The sequence below is a fragment of the Bos indicus x Bos taurus genome, chromosome 11 (genome assembly GCF_003369695.1).
Source record: "Bos indicus x Bos taurus breed Angus x Brahman F1 hybrid chromosome 11, Bos_hybrid_MaternalHap_v2.0, whole genome shotgun sequence".
Taxonomy (NCBI): Eukaryota; Metazoa; Chordata; class Mammalia; order Artiodactyla; family Bovidae; genus Bos; species Bos indicus x Bos taurus.
In genome coordinates this window covers 20,926,911-20,945,432 of record NC_040086.1, presented here as the reverse complement: position 1 = coordinate 20,945,432, position 18,522 = coordinate 20,926,911, and positions in this window count along the sequence as shown.

Sequence of the window (18,522 nt, the reverse complement as noted above, 5' to 3'; positions counted from 1 at the left end):
AACCCTCATATAAGTGTCTCCCATAAAAGACATTGAAAACTCCAAGTCAGTTGGCCCAGACAAGGGCTATTTCTGTCATGGAAGAGGAGACAGAACCAAGTTGGAGGGAAAGATTTGCAAGAGTCAGTGTTGACCCAATATAGTTACAATAAAGAATTTCCTAAGGCTGACTAGGAGTTGCCTGGCACTCTCCTTAGTAACACTCAGTTGAGGTTCCTGGGATGACTGTGCATTTGGCAGGTGTTTTTCTCTAGATAATGGTGACTCTGGAGTATAATCTTCTAGTCCCAGGGAAGCTTCTCCTTCATGGAAGACTTGAGCCTCTGCTCAAAGTAGAAGCACTTGGCCAGTTCATACGACTTGGACTTCAGCACATTAGGCCTCCATCAGCTCCCTTACAAAATTGACTGTGTCCCTCTCCCTACAGGTGGGTAAGACAATTATTGACCAGGTTAATTTTGTCCTGAGCAGGGTTATAGCAGAAGAAATCCTTGTCAAAAATTATCACATATTAAAAAAAAAAAAAAACAACTAGGAATGAGCCCCCTTTGAATGATTTCAGGTATGCCACCAGGTGTACCAAGAGGTGTAGCATCGATTGATAAAACTATGTGGATTCTCCAGGAAGAGGAAGAGAGAAGAGAAGGCAAGGAAGTGAGGGGACAGCATTCTAACATCAAACTCTGGGAGCACAGGAGGCCTTTCAGAGGTGAGGCCAAGATAGGAAGGCTTATCAGAAAAGACTTTACCTGGTCTCCTGGGGCACATTCTAGTGGACATAGCTGAGTAAGTTTATTGCAGCAACTTTGAGGCCTGAGGAAAGGCTTGACCACTGAAAAATAGCCAGAAGGAACAGCGGCAGAGAATCTAGTTAGAGGGAAGAGGTCTGGCAGACACAAATGACCAGGTTCAAAAGGTTTTGAAGCAGCTCAGGTGGGGTCCAGCCAGAGTTAAGGCAGTCAGCTAGTCCATGGATGATTCCAGTAAATGAGCTTGTACCCTGTTGTAGAGTAGGCCCTTTGCTCCCTGGCTTGTTGGAGACTGTCTTCTGGGTGTGCTACTGATTACAGTCTACGTCAGAAGCTGATAGGCAAATTCTGCCCTCCTTTTGGGTAGGCTTGAACAGAGAAAATTTTAGCCCCGCTTCTTTCCCTCTTCAAAAGGTTAACACTGAATTTAGGTCAGAGAATTGCAGCGGAATTGACTGTTTCTTCTGGGCTCAAGCACATTCTGTAAAGAAGTGTGGTTAAGCAAGGGCCAGGTGAAGTCAGGAGGAGACAGAATGTATGTAGTGGTTTTTTCTGACACCCCTTTTGGCACTAAATGTATGTTGTTTTTCCACATGCCAACCAATTCTATGACACTAATTGGGTCCTCAGCAATTCAATTCCCACCCTATCTACCAAGAATTAGGGTCAGATCCCATGAGTTAAGGGGCTCAGTCTCATGTGACTGCCCTTACTTCAAACCAGCTACAAATGGGATACCTGAGAAACCCACTCTTCTGGCTGGCTAACTACAAATCTGGGAGTCCCCATGGGCTCCCCTCAGCATTGTTAATATTCTAGAATGACATAAAACTCCTCAACTTATGCCTACCAGTTCCTTACAGAGAATATAAATGAGGGACCGCCAAAAAGATGTGTCAGAGAAGGAAAAAAATTTCCTTTACCTTTCTAGGTTCTTCTGATTAGTCTAAGAATTAAATTGACTTGAGACAGATTAACAGAACAAAATGAAACAAAAAGTAATAACATGTATACCTGGAAGAGACCCAGGAAAGCTGAGTAACTCACCAAAATGGCCAGAGTCCTCAGCTTACACACCATCTTCAGTTCAAGACAAAAGAGGATGTTGGGGCTAGTGGTTTGGGACTTCAAAAGGGAGGAAGACAACTGACAGGAGGTGGACAAGCAATGTTTGTTAGTAAACAAATGTTTGCTGGGCCAGGCAGAGGCACTAGGACCCAGGGAGGAGTTTTGACAGACTTTGCTATTGTCAACCAAACCTAGTTTTATACTATAGGTGTCTGTGGTGATAGTGCCCTTCAGGGAGCAAGTCCTCTATATATATTCTTAGGCAGTTAGGGGGAAGGTCAAAAGTTCTTCCTGGGTCTCTTGGACCTTGATAGTTTTCAGTTCAATATACTCTGCATGCCAAAGAGACAACTGGGTTCCCCTACAGATGCACAGGGCAAGTTATAGGGGATAGGGCTGAGGAGTGGGGATTGGTGCAGAGCTTTCACGCTCTCTCCTGTTATGCTGTCTTCCCACCACATGAGTGTGTTCACCAACCTGGAAGCTCACGGAACTTATTTTTTAGGTTTTTAATCAAGGTTATATTAGCTAGGCATGATTACTGGCCATTGGTGACTGAACTCAGTCTCCACCCCTTTTGCCTCCCAGAGGAAGTCAGGGGCTGAGGTGGAAAGTCTAGCCCTTTTAATCACTTGGTTGATTTTTCTTGTGACCAGTTCCCATCCTGAAGCTGTCTAGCCCCCCACCAAACCCCTCCAAGGGTTATCTTATTAGCATAAGACTAATCACTATTAGCATAAGACCTTTATCAGTCAAGACACTCCTTACTCAAGAAACTCATCACTCAAATTCCAAGGATTTGGGAGCTTTGTGCCAGGAACTGGAGATAAAGACCAATTTTTTTTTTTTTAAATACCATGGCCCTCAACTGGACCCCAGCACCCACTCTGTCTATCAGAATAACTAGGTCAAGAAGGAGACAAGAGAAATTTCCAGACAGGGCAGTGATTCTCATACTTTGGTGCATGTTAGAATATTCTGGGAAACGTATTAAAAATGTAGATTCCTGGATCTGACTCTCAGTGACTCTCAGTCACTGAGGGAGGGACCAGAGTATCTGTATTTTTATTTATTCTTTTTTTTTTTTGGTGCATGCAGGACCTTAGTTCCCCAATCAGGGGTCAAACTTGTGCCCCCTGAGGTGGAGGCTCAGAATCTTAGCCATTGACCTAACCAGGGAAGTCCCTGTATTTTAATAAACTCCCTAAATGATTCCCACGCTCACTGAAGTTTGAAAGCCAGGGAGTAAGCATTTCCTTTAGTCTTACCCCCAACCCCAACACTACTCCTTTCTAGAAGCCTGTCCAGTCAGAGCCCCAAGTCTGACTGTAGGTTACCACCTTCCCCTGACTTAAAGACAAGGAAGAATTACAACTGAGTACAAAGGACTCTCAGGTGAAGCTGATCTTTAGGATCCTGGAGATTCTGCCTCAGACTAGAATCAGAATCTCAGAAAAAGGAATCAGAATTAACATCGGTCAGTGTCTGCTGTGTCAGGTATGTGCATGCTAGGCATTCTCAGGTGGTTTACCTGTGAGGGAAGTGTAATGTAATTTCATGGCTGAGAAAACCAAGACTTGAGAAGATGCAGCCAAGTATGTATGGCTAGTACTCAAACTCAGCCTTGCCTGGCCCCACTTTCTACCTCAGACTTTGTTGTTCTTCAGTTGCTAAGTCGTGTCTCTTTGAGACCCCACGGCCTGCAGCACACCAGGCTTCCCTGTCCTTCATCATCTCCCAGAGTTTGCTCAGACTCATGTCCATTGAGCCGGTGATGCCATCCAACCATCTCATCTTCTGTTGTCCTCTTCTCCTCCTGCCTTCCACCTTCCTCAGAATCAAGGTCTTTTCCAGTGAGTCAGCTCTTTGCAACAGTCGGCCAAAGCATTGAGCTTCAGCTTCAGCATCAGTCCTTCCAATAAATATGCAGGGCTGATTTCCTTTGCTGCTGCTGCTGCTGCTAAGTCGCTTCAGTCGTGTCCAACTCTGTGCGACCCCATAGACGGCAGCCCACCAGGCTTCCCCGTCCCTGGGATTCTCCAGGCAAGAACACTGGAGTGGGTTGCCATTTCCTTCTCCAATGCATGAAAGTGAAAAGTGAAAGTGAGGTTGCTCAGTCGTGTCCGACTCTTCACAACCCCATGGACTGCAGCCTACCAGGCTCCTCCGTCCATGGGATTTTCTAGGCAAAAGTACTGGAGTGGGGTGCCATTGATTTCCTTTAGGATTGATTTTACTGGCTGAGCCACCAAGAAAGTCCTACCTCAGAATAGTAAGTAATTAAAAGGGAACATGCTGAGCCGGTGTGACTTAGTTGTGAGCTGGAGTTGCCGCTACAGTACCGAGTGTCAGTCACTCCATAATCATTGCTATGGAAGCGGCAACGCTGACACAGCAGCCCTGGACTGCCAAGTAGGAAACGCTTTTGCCTACAAATGTTACTAACTGAATAGCTACCTTCTCAGAACCTCTCTGGGAAATCACCAGTCCTGATGAGTGTTTCCCTGTCTTTTTGCTGAACTCAAATCCCTGAGGTAGAAGAGCCCAGCCAAGGGTTCTGGAAATTGCTGGGATTGTTACATCTCTTGCTGCATCTAGCGTGGTTGAGTCCAAGTTGTTCCAGGAGTGTGTCCTGGAGAGTTCTGTGCATCTAAGTCCTGTCAGCAAAGCCAGAATAGGCCTGGTGGGAGAGTAGCCCTTCAGTTCATGGTTGAGGTAGAGGGAGACAGGCTAGGGAGTCACCCAAGGCTTTTCGAGTCAGCCAAGTTCAAATCCAAGGGGAGCAATTGGGGACATAAGCAGGAGAAGGAGTTTAAATGTCAGCAGCCAGAACTTTTAAGAGTTGGTCAGAAGGAAGTAGACTGGGGATGAGAGACTGGGTGGCCAGCTTGGCCACCACTCCTGGAGTGTGTTGTGGGACAGGTGCAAGACCTTAGAGGAAATGTGCATCTGGCCAGACTCTGTTCTACTTCCGTGTAGGTCCTTCTCCATCTCAAGTGGGAGTCCCCACTGTGACATGACATTGATGAAGGGGCAAGGCAGGGAAACAGTGGTGTCACCAGGAGAAACTGGACAAGTGGTTACCAGAGTGTGGATTCACCCATGAGTCCAAGGTCTGGTCCTCAGCCTTTCAGGCAAGAGACTCAGTCTTTTTTTTCCTAATTAAAGTATAGGTTTTTTGTTGTTGTTGTTTGTTTACTTTGCCACACAGCTTGTGGGATCTCAGTTTCCTGACCAGATATTGAACCTGGCGTTGTCAGTTGAAAGCCCTGAATCCTAACCTCTAGGCCACCAGGGAACTCTCTATTGAAGGACAGTTGAATGACAATGTTGTGTTAAGGAAAATCCATCTCGTTAGAGCCCCAGGCAAATCCTGAAAGATGATGCTATGGAAGTGTGAATCACAATAAACTGTGGAAAATTCTGAAAGAGATGGGAATACCAGACCATCTGACCTGCCTCTTGAGAAACCTGTATGGAGGTCAGGAAGCAACAGTTAGAACTGGACATGGAACAACAGACTGGTTCCAAATAGGAAAAGGAGTACGTCAAGGCTGTATATTGTCACCCTGCTTATTTAACTTATATGCAGAGTACATCATGAGAAACGCTGGGCTGGAGGAAGCACAAGCTGGAATCAAAATTGCCGGGAGAAATATCAATAATCTCAGATATGCAGATGACATCACCCTTATGGCAGAAAGTGAAGAAGAACTAAAGAGCCTTTTGATGAAAGTGAAAGAGGAGAGTGAAAAAGTTGGCTTAAAGCTCAACATTCAGAAAACTAAGATCATGGCATTCGGTCCCATCACTTCATGACAAATGGATGGGGAAACAGTGGAAACAGTGGCTGACTATTTTTCTAGGCTCCAAAATCACTGCAGATGGTGATTGCAGCCATAAAATTAAAAGACACTTATTCCTTGGAAGGAAAGTCATGACCAACCTAGACAGCATATTGAAAAGCAGAGACATTACTATGTCAACAAAGGTCTGTCTAGTCAAGGCTATGGTTTTTCCAGTGGTCATGTATGGATGTGAGAGTTAGACTGTGAAGAAAGCTGAGCGCCGAAGAATTGATGCTTTTGAACTGTGGTGTTGGAGAGGACTCTTGAGAGTCCCTTGGACTGCAAGGAGATCCAACCAGTCCATCCTAAAGATCAGTCCTGGGTGTTCATTGGAAGGACTGATGTTGATGCTGAAACTCCACTACTTTGGCCACCTGATGCGAAGAGTTGAGTCATTTGAAAAGACCCTGATGCTGGGAAAGATTGAGGGCAAGAGGAGAAGGGAACGACAGAGGATGAGATGGTTGGATGGCATCACTGACTCAACGGACATGGGTTTGTGCAGACTCCGGGAGTTGGTGATGGACAGGGAGGCCTGGCGTGCTGTGGTTCGTGGGGTCACAAAGAGTCAGACATGACTGAGCGAATGAACTGAACTGAACTGAGAGCCCCAGGATGAATCCTGCTTAGGGTGACTAATACCAGCTACACTGTTAAGACACTGATGTGTAAAACAAAAGCCCATTCTGTTTCCTCAAAAGGAGGTTATGCTTTTCCGCTGCCAGTCTCTAGAATGGACTAACTTTATGATGGATTAATAATCAAGGACCATTTGATAAGCATGGATTGGAGCAGAAAGCTGGAGAGTTTGGGCCAGGGCTAGCCCTCCCAAAATGTACTTGCTTCGTAAGTGGGAGTTTCCTCTGATGACCGAATTGCTGATGTCCCACAGATTCAGGGTGGTGTAGCACATAAACAGCAAATATTTGTAGTTTTGACTTGACTTTTTTTGTGGGCTTCTGATTCAGAGTTGTATAATTCAACTTTGTCACGCAGATAAAATGGATTTTTCCTACTATTCTGTCCATAACTGATGCGGTCTTCTCTAGAGCTCCCACCTACTGGTTAGTTATTGGTAGTGGTGATGATAAATTAAATATCCCATCTGGTTTAAAGCACAACAATGCCAATAATTTAATAAACCTTTCAGGTATGTTAAAATAGAAACTGAAGCATTTAAAACTTTTTAAGAGTTTGTTAGAGCAAAAATGGATTGCCATTAAGGTAAAGTCGCTCAGTCGTGTCCAACTCTTTATGACCCCATGGACTGTAGCCCACCAGGCTCCTCCATACATGGGATTCTCCAGGCAAGAATACTGGAGTGGGTTGCCATTTCCTTCTCCAGGGGATCTTCCCAACCCAGGGATCAAACCCAGGTCTCCCGCATTGCAGGTAGACACTTTAACCTCTGAGCCACCAGGATTGCCATTGGGCAGCACCAAATCAGAAACAGTCAGGAACACTCCACCAATAGGAGCCTGAAGAGATACTTTTATAGAAAAAAGTGGAAGCAAAGTAAGGAAATTATTGATTGGATATATACACACATGCACACACATATTTTGGCTGTGTCATGAAGCTTTTGAGACCTTGATTCCCTGACCTGGGATCAAACCCAAGCCCTGCACAGTGAAGGCGTGGAGCCTTAACCACCAGTCCGCCAGGTTCCTGATAGGCTATATCTCAAAAACTAGTTGGCTATTTGTGATTGGTTGCCTGTAGGTTTCAATTTCCTAACACTGAGGCATTGACAGGCTTAGATTTCAGTTTGCTTACATAGGGCCCCATGGCATTAGAGCCACCTCAGTGTAATGGCCTCATTGAATTAATTTAACAGGTATGTTCAGTTTCTCTTTATTAAAACAAACCAAAAACCAAAACCAAACTCTCAGATAGTTAAAACGTGGCTCATAACAGACCAGGCAATGCTCCCTAGGAATGCTGACCCTCTCCCTTGCAGACCTGGCCTCCTCTCAGTTCCTCCCGGCTGAGCCTCTGCTTCATCCTCCCATTGGCCTCCTGCCCTGGGATCTCCTGCAGGATCTGCACAGGGTTTTTGTTGTTGTTGTTTTTAATCACCTTTATCCTCTCTCATTTGTTATAGTGCAATAGTCTTCAACTAGCCTTCTATGGCCTTCTATGGCCTTCTCCAAGCTTTTTCTCTTTCTGAAATACACACATAATCACATCACTCCCTTCAAAACTTCTAAGAGCTTCCGGTTTGCTGCAGGATAAAGTTTAAACTTTAGTGTGCTTCATCTGATACATAAAAGTGAACAATTTGACTTCAGTTAGCTTTTTAGCCTCATCTTTGCTCTGGCTTCCCACGCCCATCTAACACATCATACGCTTTCATGCCTCTGAGTTTATGTATTCTTCTGTATAGAATTTTACTTTCTCTTCTTTCATTAAGACCTAGCTCAAATGTGTCTCTGTAAAACAACTTTTCTTTTTCTTTATTTTTGCATAGATCTGTAGTATGGCATGTAATAGCTTTTTAAGGAAGATAAAATATTTTAATTAAACTTAAATGCTTAAGGAAAATTGTGCAGTTTTGTGTAATTCAATGAAGTATATACCAATTTGTATAATCCATTAAAGTGCATAAGAATTTAAACCCAGATTAACTATAAATGGACTTCTTTGCGTACAAGAAGCAGCCCCTGGACATTAAAATAAACTCACTTTGAGACTGAAATATTTAGATAATTTTTAAATATGAAAAGTCTAATAATTGACTTGTTTAAAGTGATTTTGGGACTTCTCTGGTGGTACAGTGGATAAGAATCCACCTGCCAATGCAGGGGACACGGATTTGATCCCTGGTCCAAGAAGATCCCACATGCCCCAGGGCAACCAAGGCTCGTGTGCCACAATGACTGAAGCTTGTGTGCCCTAGAGCCCATGCCCCGCGACAAGAGAAGCCACCTCAACAAGAAGCTCATGCACTGCAACTAGACAGGAGCTCCCGCTTACCACAGCCAGAGAAGAGCCCACACAGCAGAGAAGACCCAGCACAGCCAAAAATAAATAAATGAAAACTATACTTTTAAAAGTGCCTTTAAAAAGCGACTGAACAGCAACAGCAACAAACTACTTGTTTGCAACAACAAGTAATAGTAGGTGAACAAAAAACAGGTTTTTTTTTTCTTACATAAGGAGAAATCCAGAGCTGAGCAGTCCTGCACTGGTACAGCGGCTGACAAATGTTGACAAGGACCAAATGTTTCTGCTCTACCTTCCTTAGCTTATGGGTTTTTTTTCTCATGCTTGTCCCCTCATGTCCCCAACTGGCTGTTGCATCCCCAGGTCTCATGCCTGCTTTCTAGGTAGGAAGAAGAAGGAAGAGAAAAAAGGGCTCTGCCAGTTGTAATTATCCCTTTTCATGTGGAACTAAAACTTCCCCGGAAATCTCAAATGAGAGAGTTCTGCTTACACTGTATTGACTGGATCAAAGTCACGTAGTTGCTTCTAGCAGCAAAAATGGAAAAAGAAACATAGTCATTGGGGGATTAGTTCCAGGACTTCTTTGGATACCAAAATCTGTGGATGCTTGAATCCCTTATACAAAATGGTGTAGTACTGGCACGTAATCTACTCACATCCTCCCTGATACTTTAAATCATCTCTAGATGACTCATAATACCTAATACATGTAAATGCTATGTTAACAGTTGTCCATACAATGTAAATGCTATGTAAGTAGTTGCCAACATGTGCCAAATTCAAGTTTTGCTTTCTGGGACTTTCTAGAATCTTTTTCAGTTTTGAATATTTCCAATCTGAGGTTGGTTGAATCCATGGATGCTGAATCCACAGATACAGAACCCATAATACAGAAAGTCAATTTTATTTTGCTGTCTAGCCCCTATATTGGAAAAGGGCAGGAGGAGAGGACATTCTGACTGGCTGATGGGCTGTCAGTCCCCAAAGTCTATCACAGGGCTCCATTGGGTTAGATTATTCATATGATAAATTATGAAGAAGGATCTTGCTGAAAAATGGGGAAAGAAAATGGTGAAATATTAGGATATATTGGATCAAAAACCTCAGGTCTGGCCTTTGTTTCCTGGCCTTAAAGCTTTAGCAAAGAGATTACTCATATCCAAGCAACTTCTTTTTATGGCACTCTTCTCTCTTCCAGATTCTTCCTCAAGAACAGATTAAAAAAAAATCTTTATTGAGATAATTCAAAACCATAAAGTTCATCCATTTAAAGTGTACAATTCGATGGTGCTGTATATTCACAGAGTTGTGCAACCACCACCCAAATCTAAGCTCAGAACATTTTTACTATCAAAGAAAGTACCCCCTACCCAGCAGCAGTTACTCTTATTTCCACCCCCAGGCCTAGGCAACCACTAATTTTCTTAGAGCAAAAAATTTTTAAAGAGTGATTTTCTGCTGTAAAGTCAGTAGGAACACTGTAAAAATGAGCTTTGGGGTAGGTAATTTGATTTAAATATGTCACAAGCCAATTCATCTGCTACAGTAGAGTTGTGTGTGTGTGTGTGAACTGATGCGGTATTGCACTCAGTTGAAGCAGAACTTTTAAGCACCTCATCTCTTTTCTCATTTTGTCCTAAAGAATCATACTGTTTTCTAAATCTTATCTTTGTTATATTTCAGCCTTTTTTAAAAATAGAGATGAGATTTAGAAAGATATAAATTAGATATAAAGTTATAAAACTCATAATGCAAATGCAAAATCTCAGTAGTGGGAAGAGTTTAATTAGAAAAACAAAACAAAACCAAACCCTAAGGCTTTGGGGGGCCAAACGTTTGCTGGCTGGAAGTACTAACTGAGCCAGGTGCCTTTTCTTGTCCCCTGGCATGGTACAGCCCATGTCCCTGTTTTTGTTATTTGCAAGAGATAATATCATTTACCTGCTGAAATGAAAATGAGCAAATGGGCCTAAGACTCGGAGTAACTGCTTTCATTATTGTTTGTAGCATTCCCTCTAACTGTCATATCCTGCTCTGCTTAGTACCTGGTGTATCTAGATGAGAGAAAAAAACAGGAAATGAAGCAGGTACCGAGCAAACAACTATCACCTAAATGTTCTAGGCCAGGGCTTTCTGATCAGAGGTTTGAGGAACCATGGAGAGAAACAGAAAATTTGTGACAGTTAGTACTGAGAAATGAAAACCTGTGCCTGAACAAAAGTGAGGAAACATTTCAATGAGACAGCTTTTGATATTGGGTTATGTTACACTGAAAGTAGAGATCTTACCCCTGACACAATCAAGCTATCAAGTTTCTCTTCCTCTTAGCCTCTTTTTTCCTTTAGGCATTACCGTCCTTATAGCAGAAAGGCATTTTGTACCAGTTTGCTATTAAAAAAGTTAGCTTTCTGTTTATTTTTGTCTTATTTTTTTGAGACTTAAATAAATTAACAGCTAAGTGGATGCTTTAATAACTAATAATTTCATCTCTGAAGGAAAGTTAAATACCAATTTAAAAACCTTTTTACAGTTTGAAAAGTTCATAGGACTTCTCTGCTGGTCCAGTTGTTAAGATTCTGCACTTCCACTGCAGGGGGCAAGGGCTCAGATCCCTGATGGGGGAGCTAAGCATGGGGGAGCCTGCATGCCACATGGCAAAGCCAGAAAAAAGTTCATAAGTAGGAAAATAATATTTCTGGTTTCTAGAACTGTACGTGAAAAAGTGAAAGTGTTAGTCGTTCAGTCGTGTCTGACTCTTTGTGATCCCATATACTAAAGGCCACCAGGCTCCTCTATTCATGGAATTCTCCATCCAGGCAAGAATACTGAAGTGGGTGGCCATTCCCTTCTCCAGAGGACCTTCAACCCAGTGATTGAAACTCCCACATTGCAGGCAGATTCTCGACCATCTGAGCCACTTTCTAGAATTGTACGTGGGCTTCTTGATAAGCACACTTTTTAATTCTCTACTTTTTTCTTTTGTTTATTAATATTAAATTTTTGAGGCATGCCAAAAGTAGAGAAAAATATAATAAAAAATCAAGTTTCAAATCTTGTTTAAGAAATGAAATATTACAAATATGACTGGTGCTTCTGTGTATCTTTCACCTACTGCTTTCCTCACTTTTCCCACAAAAGAACCAAATTCATACTTGAACTTGGTTTTTACTCTCAGACATGCCTTTGTAATTGTGATACATATTCATGTAATTCCCCTTAAAAACAAGACAACAGGCCCAAAGTGGAGTCATTAAGCTAAGGCCTCAGTCTCTGAAATGAGACTTAGTTCCTCCTGAAATGAAATCTTAAATCAGTCAATTAAGAATCCCCTGATCAGCACTAGTTAGATAATCTGAGACCCCTGTCATCTCTGAAAAGAAAGTAACCTTTCAATAACCAATCTGCCTTTTTGCCAAGTACAACTTCCTTGTTCCTGCTTCCTTCTGCCTACAAAAATCATTTTGTGGAACATCTTGGAGCTGCTTTCTATCTGCTAGCATGGATACTGCCTGATTTGTGAATTATTGAATACAGCTGATAATATCTTTAAAATGTATTCAGTTGAATTTTGTTCTCAAATATCCCTAAACAAAATCAGGTTTTCTGCATATTTTAAACTTTTCAAAGTGAAAGAAGAGCTACAATACTGGCATAAGCTTTGTTTTGGGGAAGGCCAATGAGCTGAATCCTGCTTCCAGATCATTCCTGGCACCCAGTTCAGGGGTCAAGGAGTGATCAGTGCTCACATACTCTCGTAGTTAACTTTATAGTTAATCAGTGCAGCTATTCAAATTATTTGAACAAGACATGCAATTTGGATTTATTCTTAATATCTGGAAATTCCTTTTCAAATATAATTTAGCTTTGTGGATATAAGTTGGGGTGAAAAACCTCTTTGCGTGTTTTTGTACATTGGAATTCTATCAGTCTTTGAAATAAAAAATGTATTTATTATTGCAAGAGGAATATGCCAGAATAATTCATGATGATTGTAAAAGATATTCATTTTCCATGAAAATTATTAAGAACTTTTCAGGAGTCAAATGAATAGGGAAACAGATGGACAGTTAACACAACTATTAAGGGTGCATTTGCTAGATACTTGTAGGAAGAACAATAGATTTTTGTTGAGTGAATAAATGTAAATCCTTATGAAAATAATAAAAGTCAGAATAAGAGAGATTATATTATAATTTTAATAATTGTGCAATTATTAAATAAAATAATTAAATAAATTAATTATTAAATGGATTAAATAGAATAATCTTTAAGAGCTATTTAAAATTCTGTTTATATCATGAATTATTCAAGAAAGTGCCATTTGGGAAATTTCTTCTTTTTGTGAAGATAAATTTAAAGTGGAATGTCAATTTTGCCAACTCAAAATTTTACCAAAAGGGGAAAGCTCCAAAATCATGTATAGCATCTATAATAAGTCATTTTTGATTCAGACATAGTAAAAATATAAAGTATATGAAGAAAAGAAAAAAGTATTAGAGAAAAATTAGATAATCCCCAAATACCCTGCTTTTCTACTGACCTTAGCTAAAAAGATCTTAGTATTACACATAGGTAGATCAGTGACTATAGGAGCAAAATAGCATCTGGAAGTGGTATCAGTTCATTTCAGTTCAGTCACTCAGTCGTGTCCGACTCTTTGCGACCCCATGGACTACAGCACACCAGGCTTCCCTGTCCATAACCAACTCCCAGAGCTTGCTCAAACTCATGTCCATTGCATTGGTGATGCCATCCAACCATCTTGTCCTCTGTCGTCCCCTTCTCCTCCTGCCTTCAATCTTTCCCAACATCAGGGCCTTTTCAAATGAGTCAGTTCTTCTCAGGTGGCCAAAGTATTGGAGTTTCAGCTTCATCATCAGTCCTTCCAATGGATATTCAGGACTGATTTCCTTTAGGATGGACTGGTCTGATTTCCTTGCAGTCCACGGGACTCTCAAGAGTCTTCTACAACACCACAGTTCAAAAGCATCAATTCTTCAGCATGCAGCTTTCTTTATAGTCCAACTCTCACATCCATACATGACTACTGGAAAAACCATAGCTTTGACTAGACAGACCGTTGTTGGTAAAGTAATGTTTCTGGTTTTTAATATGCTATCTAGGTTGGTCACAGCTTTTCTTTCAAGGAGCAAGCGTCTTTTAATTTCATGGCTGCAGTCACCATCTGCAGTGATTTTGGAGCCCCCTCCCAAAAAAGTCTCTCAGTGTTTCCATTGTTTCCCCATCTGTTTGCCATGAAGTGATGGGACCTGATGCCATGATCTTAGTTTTCTGAATGTTGAGTTTTAAGTCAACTTTTCACTCTCCTCTTTCACTTTCATCAAGAGGCTCTTTAGTTCTTCTTTGCTTTCTACCATAAGGGTGATGTCATCTGCATGTCTGAGGTTATTGATATTTCTCCCGGCAATCTTGATTCCAGCCTGTGCTTCTTCCAGCCCAGCATTTCACATGATGTACTCTGCATATAAGTTAAATAAGCAGTGTGACAGTATACAGCCTTGACGTACTCCTTTCCCAATTTGGAACCAGTCTGTTGTTCCATGTCCAGTTCTAATTTGCTTCTTGACCTGCATAGATTTCTCAGGAGGCAGGTCAGATATCTGGTATTCCTATTTCTTTAAGACTTTTCCACAGCTTGCTATGATCCACACAGTCAAAGGCTCTGGCGTAGTCAATAAAGTAGATGTTTTTCTGGAACCCTTTTGCTTTTTTCGATGATCCAGTGGATGTTGGCAATTTGCTTTCTGGTTCCTCTGCCTTTTCTCAACCCAACCTGAACATCTGGAAGTTTACGGTTCATGTACTATTGACGCCTGGCTTGGAGAATTTTGAGCATTACTTTGCTAGCGTGTGAGATGAGTGCAATTGTGCGGTAGTTTGAAGTGGTATAGCCTGGATTTAAAACCAGGCAATTTGGCTCCAGAGTCCATGCCCTTACTCCTTTATTCTTATCTTGCCCTAATAAGAATAAAAGAGCCAGGGCCTGCTCTAATATCTAGGTTATTTTAGTGCTGCACTGTATATCTTTGTTCTGATATCTTTGTCCATACCTCAAATTATTTCCTTAAGAATATGTATATTTTCATTTATAATATGAAATCAAATTTGGAAGAAGCCATGTGGTTATGGAAGGGGCTTCAAGAATTTAACGTTTTCAGTAATCCTACGAGAGGAGGGACCCTTCCATTACCGTTTGCTAAAGACCTACTATTTCACAATTAAATAGTCAGGGAGTCCTTTCTGAAATGTCAGAAAGGAGATCAAGATAATTAAACTGATTGCACCATCATAAGCACATCTATAAAATGGTATATATGAGGTGTTGTTTAAAGAGGAAAGCATGGTGCACAAATAATATGCAGGTATTACCAGGTTACTGTAGGCTACCTGCCTCTAAACTGAACAAACATAGGTCTAGTAGACAAATTTTTTCCTGCTTCCTTTTTTATTGTGTACAGCTCAGGACTATTTAAGAACAATTCGATGCCATGGTTGCCATGGTAAATACTTTCCATAAGAACTAAGTAATTGGTGGAAGCTCTTACAACTTACCATTATTTAGTTTCAGAGTCAGGGTCCCCAGTTCCCTCTCTCCCTCTTCATGTAAACATTTTATCTGCATCAGCATTTCTTTTTAAATTTTCTCTGCAAAAGGCATATCTCATTAAGGACTAAGACACAGTAATTATAGTGAAAATATGCATATTTTTTTCCCCCAAAGAATATGGTCAGCTTGGTTTTATGCTTTTTGATCTGTAGGACTTAGAGCATTTGACACTGACCTCACATTAAGGTTGTTTTAAACCAGGTAACAGATCTCAGTCCTCAACAGTTCAGGGGGAAAAGAGGCCATCTTATCATAGAGGGAGTGTTTGGGAATACTTACCTTACAGATTTGCTTTTTACCATCATAATGGAATCATAGTTCATTCAAACTCGAAAAGACAAAATTTTAAATGCAGTTTTATAGCATAGATGAGTTCTGCAGCTATGGTAACAGAATTTATTGCCAGGTGTCTGTCATGCTGCTAATCGATAACATGGTTCCCAAAGATATCAAGATAATAAAGTATCCTTAAAAAGCAAAGGACTCGACACAAAAATGACATCAAGAACTTGAGCTGATACAAATAGGATTAAGGAACATGATGGGGAGGACTTTTGTTATAACTGTTGCTTATTCACTAAGTTATGTACCAACTCTTTGCGACCCTTTGGCCTGATCGTAGCCTACCATGTTCCTCTATCCATGGGATTTCCCAGGCACAAATATGAGAGTGGGTTGCCATTTCCCTCTCCAGGATCTTGGGTCTTCCTGACCCAAGGATTGAACCTCCCTCTCCTGTGTCTCCTGCATTGCAGGTAGATTCTTTACCCACTGAGCCATTGGGGGAGATCCCCTTTGTTGTAACTAGGTACTCATAAAAATAGACACTCCAAAGAGCCGGAAGTGTTCGGGTATATTTTAATTACAGGGTGAGAGACTTGCCATGTATCCTTCTAGGGCAACCGTTACGGGGCAGAAGTCCCTCAAAATACAAAACTTATTTTCAAAGATGATATTGGAAAGATGATATGTGGAACATCTGTTGTGGACTTGTTCTTTTTTCTTTCTGTTCTAGGATGAATAATAATCCTGCCCAGTAGTGAGTTACCTGGACAAATGTTGATCTCCCTTTTCTCTGCTCTCCAGTCTCCCTCTCTCCCTGCCTCCTTCTCCTCCCCCCTCTCTCTTCCTTCCTTTCTTCTTTTCTCCTTCCTTCCTCTTTCCTCTCTTCTTTTCTTTCTTTCTCTTCCATCCTCCCTTCCTCCCACCTTCTTTCGTTCTTTCTTTCTTCTTGCTTTCTTTTATTAGTAATAAGTGATATAATTTTAAGTCTGTGTGACTCTGTTTTGGTGTCTGGGTGTTTCACATAGATAATTCTTATGCCCCTAATTGGGCTTCCCTCATAGCTCAGTTGGTAAAGAATCTGCTTGCAATGCAGGAGACCCCAGTTCAATTCCTGGGTTGGGAAGATCCCCTGGAGAAGGGATAGACTACCACTCTAGTATTCTTGGGCTTCCTCTGTGGCTCAGCTGGTAAAGAATCCACCTGCAATGTGGGAGACCTGGGTTCTATTTCTGTGTTGGGAAGATCCCCGTAGAAGGGAAAGGCTACCCACTCCAGTATTCTGGCCTGGAAAATTCCATGGACTGAATAGTCCATGGGGTCCCGAAGAGTCGGACATGACTGAGTGACTTTCACCAAAACCACCCCCCCCAAACAACTCCCTAACTAGCTTCTCAAGAACAGGGACTATTTCCAAACAGAAAGCTCCTCAGTCTTCGACCCTGACAATTCTCCCTTGAGGCCTTCTAGAGTCCATTTTTTACAGTTTGCCTCAAAACATTTTATCCAAGAATTCTTTACCAATGTACCACTCTACTGCAATCTCTTCTATTAGAAAAAAAAAGAAAAAGAAAAACACAAAGCTGAGTTAAAAATACAGATGAATATAAAGTTTTCTCACCTCCCAGAATTGAGAGTGGTTGGCATTTTTTACATATTTGTTTTTAGTCTTTATGTATATTTTTGTGTAAATAATAAAATATTCCCCAATACATTTAGTACCTTGGATCCCCACCCATCATCACATTCCATCTCTGCCTCACCCTCTGTGCTTATCAACCATAAACTTGCTGTGAATCCTTTAAGTTCACTTTTCGTATTTTCCACTGTCTTCTTTATTCTGTATCGTAAATGTTTTCATTCATTTTTTTTTTTTTTTCTGTAAGGAACTCCTGGTATTGCCCTTGATCTTAGAACATCCAGTTTTTCCTGCTAGATGGGGATGAACCAGGACGCAACTGTATCTCCCAGAGGCCAGCCCTTGCTGACTATGGTCTGTGAATCTCCTCCAGCCACCAGATTTAGTTGAGGGCATGCTCTCTCCTAGGTATATCCTGAATTCTCCCTGCTACAATTCTACATCTTGGTCCTTGATAACAGATTCATAGAAGAGCTCAGATAAACATATGATGTTCTACCTGACCACATTTGTGTCCTGTTTTCTTGGGCTCTGTGACTAGAACTTTAACTTGGCTTTTGGTTTTCTAACTGATTTAAGTTTCCTCTTGTTTGGCTGCCAGAAGCTCAAATCCAACAATACAGTACACTCATATTAACAGGAAAGTTGGCTTTGTGGCATGGCTTTTATGTGTTAACCACATTATGGCTTTATTTTCTAATCTTCATTTATCTTCTGTCTTTTTCTAAAAATATCCTATTTACTTATTCAAGAGTTTATTGTGGACCATTTTTTAATAATTATTTATTAAATTCTTTATTAAATAATTCTTTATTATTGAATTTGTTACAATATTGTTTATGTTTCATGTTTTGATTTTTTGACCACAAAACATGTGGGATCTTAGTTCCTGACCAGGAATCAAACCTGTACCTGCTGCTTTGGAAGGTGAAGTCTTAACCACGGGACTCAAGCAGGAAAGTCCCACCTTTTGTCTTAATGTTCTTTATTTGTACATTTTTTACTCTGAGGAGTTTACAAAACTGTCCAAGATGCACCTCATTGTTTTAAATCGGGAGAATAAAACTCAAACAATCTGTTGTAGCAGGCAGAAGTTTTCATTATTTCTGATCCAGGAAAACTGAGTGATCTGACAGGTTGCCTCAAAAGAAAATTTATATTTAGAAAGATTAATTATTTCTTGTACTGAGATACACATTAGGTGTGGTAGATGTCCTTTTTTACTTTTATGAATAATTTATACATTTCCTTTAATAGTTAGATTTTTGAATGTATTACATGAAATTCTAAATGAAACATGATTTGGAGCCATGGTTTGAAAATATCTTTTTCTTTGAAGACCAAAAATAAAACCTTTATGCT